The sequence below is a fragment of the Humulus lupulus genome, chromosome 1, assembly GCF_963169125.1.
Source record: "Humulus lupulus chromosome 1, drHumLupu1.1, whole genome shotgun sequence".
NCBI classification, from domain to species: domain Eukaryota; kingdom Viridiplantae; phylum Streptophyta; class Magnoliopsida; order Rosales; family Cannabaceae; genus Humulus; species Humulus lupulus.
In genome coordinates, this window is record NC_084793.1 from 268,098,614 (window position 1) to 268,110,544 (window position 11,931).

Here is an 11,931-nt window from a genome sequence, read left to right on the forward strand (position 1 = left end):
TAGGGTTTAATTAAGTCATTAGGTCAGTTTTTAATTACATTTTTAGAGACTAATTTTGTTTCTTAGGCTAGTAATTCTGTAGTTTTATATTTTTCTTTCTTCTTTAAGTTTATGAATCTTATGTTCTTTAATTATTATTTTTGTGATTTAGTCATGTCTAATATGAACTAAACAATTTTTATCTAGGGTTTAGTGTAGTCACTTGGATTTCTATCTAATTGAATTATGATGTTCTATTGATTTTCTTCTCTATTCTTATCTATATAATGTGTGTTTAATGCTAGTTAATACTTTATCAATATTTGCTCGATTTAATGATTTTGATTCAAAATTCGAAAGATGAGAATTGAATATGCTATCATTATATAGACATATGTTGCATATTAGACGAAAGTACCTGTATGGCTTATGTAGTAATTAGGTTTACATGCTTAATGCATTCTATATGTTTAAGTTTATCACAGAGATGTAGAAAGCCTGCATATAGGTTGAGATCTTATATTTTGAAAAAGAATAGGAATCGATTTATGTTAACTTGCTATTAGAATAGAAAAAAAGAAATCTAGAATTGATTAATACAATTAGTCGAATGAAAAGTTGATGAAATTAACACCCTAGGTCTTTTTCATATTGATTTAAATCTTTTATTTAGTTGTTTTTGTTTAAAGTATTTCGAAATTTAAAAATAAAATTTTTAGTTTCCAAATAGAAATTTAAAGAATAATTAGTGGTACTTGGAAGATAGTCTTCGAGGGAACGATACTTTACTTATCATATATTACTTGAATCGATTGCGTGCACTTGCGTATATACATATTTTCCAATATCATAGTTAATTGTTATTTGTTCTAATTTGGAATTTTCAATTTTTTAATTTTTATTGTTTAATATACATTTATTTGGATCAAGACTATATTGTGTTTTAGGAATTGTTGGTCTATGCGAGGAAGTAGACAAAAGGAAATCATACCAATAGATCTTGATATTGAGAAAAAATGTATGAAGAATCGAAAGATAAAGAAAAGGCTGGACTTTACCATGGCTGAGAACGCAAATAACACTGTCAACAATAATGTAAAATATGGGTAATGCCGTTGAAGTTGATCCACCATTAAGGAATTATGTACTCCCTACTGTTATGGGGATACATTCAAGCATTCGTCCTCCAACTGTTGAGGCTAACAATTTTGAGATAAAACCCTAAATTATTCAAATGGTGCAAAACTGTGTACAATTTGGGGGGTTACCAAATGAGGATCCAAATTTACATATCACAAACTTTTTGGAGTTATGTGCGACATTTAAAATGAATGGGGTGAGTAATGATGTTGCACGATTGCGACTATTCCCATTTTCACTAACGGACAGAGCTAAGAGTTGGTTAAATTCTTTACAAGCCAACTCTATACTTACTTGGGAAGATTTGGCTCAGAAGTTTCTTGGTAAATATTTTCCTTCTGCCAAGTCAGCCAGAATTAGAGGAGAGATTAACAACTTCCATCAACTGGATGGGGAGTCTTTTTATGTTGTATGGGAACGATTTAAGGAATTGCAAAGGAGATGCCCACATCATGGAATGGAGAAGTGGTTGTTAGTTCATACTTTTTACAATGGTTTGGGAGGGGGGGGGGGGGGGGGGATACAAAAAAAATTATAGATTCAGAAAAAGCACTATTGAGTGTTTATGACAAAAAGCGCTAATGAAGCGAATGAGCTGTTGGAAGAGATGGCTATGAATAATTATAATTGGCCTACTAAGCGAGAGAATAAGAAAGTAGCGGGAGTCTCGCCGCGCAAGCAATGCAAGTACAGAATGTCATGAGTTGTGAGATTTGTGGAGGATCTCATTCTTATGAACAATACCCGAGCATAGCTAGTTGCTCAACAAATGTAAACAATATGCCCTTGGAACAGGCACAGGTTATAGGTAATTTTTCAAGACATACACCCTATACACCTGCCTGGAAAAATCATCCTAATCTGTCTTGGAAAAATAATCAAGGGTTACAACCACAATATCCACAGTACCCACCTCAACAACCTCCTCATCAACAAACTTATGGATTACATGCAAGACCATATTATGATCCAAACTCACGCCCATCTCATCCACCACCTCCTCAAATGAACCCACCAACAATTCAGCTAGACCAATTAAATCAATTCATGATAGAGACAAGGTGTAACGACCCAAAATCACTAATATGGCTTAAGGGCCTTGGTTAGTGTGCCGGGAGGGCATAATTGGTTTATTTGTGAATTTATTAAATTGACGTGTGATTATATGATAAACATCTTTGTATGGCTATATGAATGTAAATGTGGTTATATGTTAAATTTGTGAGAACAACATTATTATGTGGGTGAATCTGCAGCGTGCGACTCGAGGCGATCCTAGGGAGCTAGTTAGCGGGAAGTCACAATGGGGCTTAATATTTGACTTGGGCCAAGTCAAGGGGTATTTCGGGTATTAGGTGATTATTTGGGTTATCGGTTTATGGAAATAAATATATGGAGATATAATTGAGGTTAGGAAGCCTAGGCGGGAATATTGGGGAATTTTACCATTTTTCCCTCGGGGACGTTTCCGGTACCCTGACCCTCGGGATTAACTTAATTAACTAAGGTTAGGCTAAGTAAACAGAAAATAGTAGAACAAAAGAAACAAACCGACCCATTTTGCTCCTCTCTTCCTTCTCTTCTCTTTCTTAAGAAAACTACTGAAACCTAAGGGACTTCAGCTGGGAATTCAGTGGTTGGGGCTGGAATCTTGAAGGTTTAGTCCACTGTTCAGCTAAGGAAACTCAACCAGGATTAAGGCGAGGGCTAAATTACACTCTTAATCATTAGAATTCTGAGTTTTGGTTGGGTGTTAAAAGTGTTTATGGTTTTGATGTTAAGGACTGAATTGAAGGTGAGAAGCTTGGGTTTTAGTTCAGAAATTTGTTAAGGAAGTGGTTCATCAAAGAAGGTAAGCTTCAATTCGTAATTTAGAGTTTAAATTCTGAGTTTGCATGACTGGTTTTAGAGTTCTTGAGCTACTGGGTTTCAGAAATCAAAGTAGGATCCTAATGAGTTTTTAACCTAGGTTTTTGTTGGATAATGTTGCTAGAATCATGTTAAAAGTCTTGTGATCAATGGGTTTTGGAATTAGGATGATTTGGGGTGGTTTTTAGCAAGGTTAGGATGTTAGGAATGGTGGATTTTCTAGGCACGAAGGGCTGGGCCGTGGCTCTATTCTAGAGTGCCGCAGCCCTGCGAAGCAAGGAAGAGCCAAGGAGGCTCTGCAGTGGGGAAGCACTGCGGCGCCACAGGGCAGGGCCACGGCACGTGTCTGTCTTTAGAGAGGCCTAGCCTCTGTTTCAGGGGCGGGCCGCAGCCCTTTAGGGTATTTTTGATCTTTTGGAGGTTTAAAGCACGGGAACCTAACCTAGGGTGCTCGGGATTGAATCCACCACCGTGTTTGGTGGAATTCGATGTCTTGGAAGCTAGAATTCCATATGAAAATATTAACGCGATTATTAATGGTACTCCCTATCTTGGTTGTGACTAGGTATTAACCTAGGGCTCAGGAAGCGAATCGTGCTTAAGAGGCGTTGCTCGTAATCAGTAAACTTGGGAATTAAAGGTAAGAAAACTGCACCCGGTTGTGGTTTTATAATGGGACTAAGGGTTACCTATTTTTTATGCCTTGTAAAGGATGGTTTTATGCCATGTAAACAGTAAACCAACGGCCTAAGAGTGCCAAAGTTTACACTAGCGAATAGGGCGCGGCTCGGCAACTGGTAGCTAAGGATTGCTTATTATGCACTAAGCTCGGTTTAAGCGGGCCGGAGTTAGTGGGGTAAAGAGAGGGTGTGACCTAAGGTGTCGACCCTGATTATTATGTGATTTGCTTGTTAATATTGATTGGTGGATTGTTGTGCTGTTTAGCTGGGTGATGATTAGTTACTCTTTCGTTGAATCTTCATGTTTTGTGATTATTGTGGTATGTTGGGTGTATGAACATGCTTAAAGGGTTATCCAAATGTTATTATTGCTTGTTATGTAATATGATATGTTTTATTACTGGGCCTTGGCTCACGGGTGCTTCGTGGTGCAGGTAAAGGCAAGGGCAAGCTTGATCAGCCCCGATTTGGAGAGCTCTGAGAGCATAATGTACATGATCAGCTGCTCAGCCACCACGGTTGAGGGGAGATAGGGACAGGAAAACCATAAACTTCTGTTTTGCCTTTAGAAAGGCTGGTGGTTGTCTGTACACTGAAAATTTTGTAAACAGGCTTTTAAACGATATTTCTTTTGGGATACCATGTGTAAAATGTTTAATTATATGGAAAGTATCTTTTGAGACCAAAACCTTTTAACCCTAGCACATTAATGACTTTAGCAATCACGTTTCCAACTGATTGGCTTTATTAGCAAGTCCTGCACCTTTATAAATACACAGTGTAGCGGTCTTGGCTATCCAGGGCATTACACAAGGTCTTCTATCAGAAGTTTGGAGACACAAATAGGTTAATTGGCTCAAATGTTCTCTAGTAGTGGGACTAAGTATGATTGACCTACAGTGGAAGAGAAAGGGAAGAATACAGAGAAACAACAAGTAACTTGAACAATTCAAGAGGAGGTTGCTGAAGACCTTCCAAAACTAGAAAAACCAAAATATTATGATCCTACACCAAAAATTCCATATCCTCAACGGTTTCGAAAGGCTAATATTGTCAAAAAATTCTCCAAATTCCTTGAAGTATTTAAGGAACTTCATAATAATATCCCATTTGTAGAGGCTCTAGAATAAATGCCTAGTTATGTGAAGTTTATGAAAGAGATATTGTCTAATAAGAGAAAAATGGAGGATTATGAAACTGTTGCATTAACTGAAGAGTGTAGTGCAATTATTCAAAAGAAGCTTCCTCAAAAGTTAAGAGATCCATGGAATTTTACTATACCTTGTACTATTGGAAACTTTCATTGTGAGAGAGCTTTATGTGATTTAGGTGCAAGTATAAATTTAATGTCACTATCTGTATTTAAAAGACTTGGTTTGAGGGAAGCTAGACCGACTACTGTTACTCTTCAATTAGCTGATCATTCTTTAACTCATCCCATAGGTATTATAGTGGATGTTCTAGTAAAGGTAGATAATATCATTTTCCCAGCATACTTTATTGTATTAGATAAGGAGGAAGATGAGGACGTGCCTATTATATTAGGACGATCATTTTTAGCCACGGGGCAAGTGCTAGTGGATGTTCAGAAAGGAGAATTAAGGCTTAGAGTACAAGGAGATGAAGTTGTTTTTAATGTTTTCAAACAATTAAAATATCCTCCAGCTAGTGACAATTGCTTTTATGTTAGTATATTAGAGGAACCAAGTAAAAGGGTTGAGCCTATTAAAGATCCATTGGAGTTGAGTCTGATAGAAATTCCTGAAGAGTGTGCTGGTACTGAAGTTGGTGAGTATGTTAAGTGGTTGAATTCATCAGGGAAATTATATAAAAAGAAATATGAGGAATTAGGGAAAGTGCCTGAGAGACCTCTTCCATCCATTGAGCAGCCACCAACGCTTGACTTAAAAACCTTACCTGATCATCTTAAGTATGCTTATTAAGATAAGAATGATACTCTCCCAGTTATTATTTCATCGTATTGATCTAAGATTGAAGAAGATAAGCTTCTGAGGGTATTAAGGGGTAGAGTCCAAAAACTTTACTTAGCTAGTTAGATAGTAGTAGTAGTAATAGCTATAGTATGTTTATTACTGTGAATTTTGGTTCAAGCCAGGACTTAGTTGTACACTCGTAGCAACACTTGTAGATTTTATAAGTTTAACCTATAGTTTAAGAATATTAATTATAACCTAAGGTTTAATTAATATGACTGATTATGAAGATGATATTTATTATACTATAAGGTTTAGATAAACCCAATAAGATATTAACACTTGTCATAAGTATGTTTAATGAAGAAATTAAGTATTTTTGAGGAATACGTTTATTAAGAGTAATATTTGAAATCCTAGAGTCTGCTAGCAGCTTTGAAATCGTTAAAGGACTTAGTCAAGGTTGTTTACTCAATTCAAATTTTGCTGAAAAAGTGTAATTACGTGTATAATATTTCAGCATATGCCGATATATCGCAGCTCTAGGGGGCGATATATCGCCATACGGGGATACAAAAAACACGTAGCTTCGCACGACAACCTTGACGAGCCTCAGGAGCATCAGTCCATGCGATATATCGGCTGTGGGAAATTTTTTTCAAATGTTTTTGAAACCGAGCTCATTTTAATCCTTAACCTCTTGATAAGTCCAGAATCTTTTTGACCGGATCTTCAGCCTCTACTGAACGATTATTCAAATAATTTTCAATTAAAAAGCCATTATTTTATTCAAGATAAATGAAGATCTTTTCATTCTTGAACTCTATAAATAGGACCTAGTACCCATCCATTTCTTCATTCATTAAGTTGAGTTCAGAGCCTACAAGCTGCTAGGATTACTTTAGAGTGTTAAATACTTGGGTTGGGGTTATAAGCTTATCAAACACTTGGGAAGTAAGGAAAAAGTGTATTTCGGTTTCGAGGTATAGTTCGGTCATAATACATTAAAGGTATTCCTATGCTTAAGTTCCTTTCTGTATCGTTCCATTAGTTTTTCTAGTTTATCTCTACTCAAATCCCAACTCAGTATTCTTTATTCTTGGTTAGGCATCTAAGTTCTTTGAACTTGAGGTTCTTGTTGGTAAGTATCTTTCTCAAATGGTTTAGTTCATTCTTTTCATCTTCTTCTTTTAGAAATACTCACCTTTTCGTTATGGTATTTAGGAGTGTTCCAAAATCCTAACTTTGTTCTCATCATCCCGGTATATTTTTGGTAAGGAAAATAGGATAGTTTTATATGCTTATATGTTATGTTGATATGTTATGATAAGTTATGCTATAATATGTTATGATATGTCTTCTTATGTTTCATGGTTATGATTTGCCCTACCTCAAATATTAGACAGGGGACGTAGATGGGTTATCATAAACCTACCATGTGATCTAACCTACCTCAGATATTAGAAAGGGGACGTAGATGGTTTATCACATGTTTTAATGGCAATTAATAGTATAGTCTTATATGATGTACGTCTTTATAGATATATGTTTATAGCTTATAATTTATGTGTATGATTATGTTTCATGCTTGTAGTAGATTTTCCTTGATGGGCATTAGGCTCATTCCTTTATGTTTTATATGTGCAGGAAAATAGCTTTGGCGGCGGGAAGGTTCTTGGTAGCTTGGGAATGTGTATTGAGGGAGAATGACATCGGTGGACTGCGTGAACGATTCGAGGATGAAGTTGCTTTTTAGTCTTTTAACTATGATTTCTATGTATTTCCGCACTTAATTTTGTAACCTGTTTATTTAAAGTTATGTTATGTTTTTTTTTATTTTCAAACCAATGGGATCCCATATCCTACATTAAATTTTATGTAGTTTAACAATTTGTTTTTACAAGTTTTAATGAAGTTATGATTATTTCACTTGTGAGTTTTCTTAAAGATTAATGTCTATGCATAGTAGTCATTAATGGTCCAAAGTTTAGAGTAGTTGGGTCGTTACAGTTGGTATTAGAGAAACGGTTCATTCGCATGAAGTTCTCCTCGATACACACACTCAAAGCTCTGAATCTGAGCGCCAAGTAAGTGTTTATATGTATAGCTAATGATTTTAGTCTTTATGTTTTCAGTTAAGAATGAACGGAGCATTAACTTATGAGGATATCCGAGCCATTAAGGCTTTAAAAAGAATTAGAGAACTAAGAAAAACCGTAGGAGTGCTAGAAAGAATCACTCGGAGGCTAGTTTTGTTCCACAGAGAACTAGGTCATCTCCACGAATCTAAGCAGATCATGATGAGGGCAACAGAGCAATACATTTTAGTAATTAGATTATTTAGAGATTATCACACTATAACAACAACCTTAGAGGAAATATGGGAAACAATGGATGATGAAGATGAATTACCGGTAGCAATGAGATACTATTTTCTCTTAATTAGGTTCACTTCAAAAACAGAATTTCAGTTTACAATTGAGCAAAAGCATAGAATTTTTACAAACCTTCCTCAAGGGCATTTTGAGGCGCATGATAATGAGGACTATGCACTACAACAAAAACCCATTTCCATAACACAAAAATTTAACACTTTTAAAAAAGTATTATAATAGATAAATAAGTGTATAGGTGTATGTGGGACTTAATCTTTTGGCGCCTAATTTTTCCCCAGCCCCCCCCCCCCCCCCCCCCCAAAAAAAATTTCACATGGTCCCAAATATAATCAAATTTTATTTATAAAATAAGTAAATAAAAAAATATAATCCCCAAATCTCTTTCTCTCTCCCTCCATAACCGATCGTCTCCCTTTCTCTTTCGTTTGCTCTCTGCCAACCCGGAACGGATATCCACCGATTGTCGCTGGCATTCAAGCACCGGACCAGGAAGACCAGACACCGCCGAAAATCCATCCCCGCGAGCCTTCGTCGTCGTTCTTCCCTGCAAGCAGAAGCCTCCAAGTCCGTACGCCGCCACTGTGGGTTCAAGGCCAATTTCTTCCCTACGAGCAGAAGCCTCCAAGATGAACAAATCCCAACCAAGGATCGGGCTTTCAAGTGATAGGAGGAGACAAAATGAGCTCGCGAGCGCCCATGGGTTTTCGAAGTTGTTTGACCTTGATTCGCCATCCACGATGAACGGAGAGCCTCCCCACCACGATGAACGGACCCTTGTTGCCTGGTCATCTCAAAGTTGATTTTGGTGATTTGGTAGCCCTTGAAAAAGCTTTTAATGGTTTGGATTCTCTAAGCTTTCTTGCATATTTGAGCTACTTGTTTATTTTTCTGTATTATATTATATAATTGTGTTGACACGGTTCTTCGCCAACAGATAATTAATAGAATAAAGAGTGGGATTAGTGCTAAGTAATGAACCGTAACAGATGAATGATCTTAAAGTAAAATGGTGACACGAATAGTTTTTAGGTGGTTCAAAGGTTAAAATCCTTCTAGTCCACCAGCCAATATTATTGCTATTTTTCTTATATGCTTTATAGGGTATTTCTTTACACAATCGAATCCAACCCCTTGCAACTCCCAGGGTCTCCATATTTATAGGGAGAGGGCACTTGGGGGTTGGCAAGGCAGGTCATCCCGTGACCTTCTTACCCATCATGTCACTTCTGTGACATTCATGATTAATTCCTTAAACCTGACAATGAAGTGTGGTCTAATCAATAGGTTAAAGGGGGGTAATGGGCCGCACGGCCCAACCCAGTCGTGGGTGCCTGAACACGCACATTTATGCTACGTGTCCAAGAATTCAGGGATATATCAGACACGTGATGTCTGATATATGCACATTTACATTGCATGGTTGACTTTATAAGGGGTCAGAGGTGCCAACTCAAGCTCGTGCCTCGAGCTTGTTGTACTCTTAGTCCGTGGTGTCCATACTTTTGACCCAACTCCTTAGTTATCTTTTTAAGCCTTTGGTTACCTCGAGCTAAAGAGGTAGGACCTGGTGACAGCAGCTCTGGGTACGTGACATCCACATGGCTGATATAATTATGTCCTTTCTCAGCTCGCTAATAGCCCGTGGATATTTAGGGCGTACAAATTGTAAAATATCTCATTTTGAATTGGTTATTATAACTCTTTCAATTGTTATTTTAAATTTTGAGATAGAGGGGAAAAAATTTGAAGCCAGACACACATATAGAGAGATCATTGTAATGTCAATTTATTTTATTTCATTTCTTAACTTATGATTGTTGTGAAGTGCAGAAAATGGAGATCAGATAGCTGGATTTTTGTTCGAACCCATCCAAGGAGAAGCTGGGGTACCTTTTCGTGAAACATATTTTTTTTCTTAAGTTTAATTAGTTAAACTAAAGAAAGCATGTACAAGCGTTCATGAGTTTGTTCATTTGTTTGGCAAGATTTACTTAGATTTGCCTCTCTCACATTTGGTATAGCATTTTTAAGTATTTATCGACTTTAAACTACCTGAGAAGAATTGTATCTTTTGTTGGTTGGTAGGTTGTTATTCCCCACGATGGTTATTTAAAATCTATAAGAGAGCTTTGCTCAAAATACAATATTTGAATGATTGCTGATGAAATCCAGTCTAGCTTAGCTAGATCAGGAAAATTGCTGGCTTGTGATTGGGAAGAAGTTCGCCCAGATGTAGTGGTAAGCCATCACTTTCTTTTTCACACTCTACTGATATTTATATGTATTAGAGTGTCGCTAAAGTTCATTCACTAAATGAAAGTTTATATTTATTCTTTTTTGTTCTTTCCAGATATTAGGAAAAGCCTTGGGTGGTGAAGTGATCCCTGTAAGTGCAGTTCTTGCAGACAAAGATGTGATGCTCTGTATCCGACCTGGAGAGCATGGAAGGTTTGAAGTTATAACTGTTCACGACCTCTATCTTATTTCAAAGAAAGCAATTTAAGTAGTGGCTTTATTATTCAGGAACTTGTTGATATTGATTCTAACCATTACTAGCTAATGCACATTTATGGCTCCTAAAACCAAAAATAAATATCAGTTGTGACTTTGCCTCAATGTATTTTATAAGATGTTAATAGAGAGAGAACCATATCACCACCAAAAAATGTTTATGAAAAAATGTAAGTAGTATGAACAAGGTCTATAGACTCTATACGTATTGGTCGCACAACATAACAGGAAATTCTGTTTAGCATCACAGGTTATTACTACTCTTTGAAAATATTTTGCTCCTGTTTTCTTTTAAAACCCTTGTTGGATTGGTGCCCTTTTTTAGGTAACAAATAATGAATTTGTGTCTAAAAAAATGATGATTCTGTTTCTTGAATTGTATGTCATACCATTCAGTATTTTGTTCTTTCTTATTTTTCCAATTTGCTTTTCATAATAGGTCGTCTTTATATTTTCTTTTCTTTCCAATTAACACTTACCAGGCAAGAGCTCACCTTGCTTTAATTTATCATATATATACCAGTGTTTACTGAGATCAATTTGTTTGAGAATTTTTGCTCTTTTTCTTTATTTAGTTCAATTAGTTGTCTTCTCAGATTTTGTTTGGTTATGAATTCTCATTTTAGCTCACAGATTCAAGAAACACAACACAAGAGACATTATAAGTTAATAGTTCAAAGCATCAAGCATTGAAGAATATATTTTTCTTCTTATTATTCTCAGTTTTCATATCCACCACAACATCATTTTCTTTGCTCTTTTAACTGTTAATTGAAATATATTCAATAGGACCCTATTAATAATCACTATTCTCTGCTATGATTATTTGTGTGTGTGGTGCACAATGTTTTAGTACTGTTGTTAAAGCAACCAAGAACAGATGACACTGCATCTGTTTTTGTTTCGTTTTGGCAAAGTTTGCTTAATCACTCTAAATGCATAATGAGTTTCTTAATGTTTGACAATTCATCCCTTAAGAAAAAGCTATCAAGTCCTTAAGTTCTATAAATAGTAGCAATCAGTTCCTTATTATTTATTTTTTTCACAATGACAAATCATAAGGTTTGATATCCTATTTTCCTCCAAAGTCTTTTGGTACTTGCATATAATGCGTGTCATCGGAAGTTGAGTTCTTGTTTATTTTTGCATTAAAAGTTGCAGTTGGAACTTTAATCGGTTTAGGCAATAAAAATAGATCAATTTGATTTCTTGATAGAAACAACACCATGCTATATCTACTTTCCTTTCTGAATGGCTGGACTTAAGATGATGCTTGCATTCATGTCGGCATTGTTGGATGATATTTTATATTGGAGAAGATGTTTTCAACAGCATGACATGGTGAAATTTTAATTTTTCTTGAGTTATGTTGATAAAGAGTGAATTTATAATAATTTACATAAGACTAATAATTTATAAGAG

General features: G+C 35.9%; 1 non-coding gene across 1 annotated transcript; it reads right to left on the minus strand.

Annotated features, from left to right (window-relative positions):
- Nucleotides 1-1,471: 1,471 nt before the first annotated feature.
- Nucleotides 1,472-1,578, minus strand: LOC133813752 (small nucleolar RNA R71). Its single transcript, XR_009884752.1, has one exon. It is a non-coding gene; the product is annotated as a small nucleolar RNA R71 (small nucleolar RNA).
- Between the last annotated feature and the right edge of the window lie 10,353 nt (nt 1,579-11,931).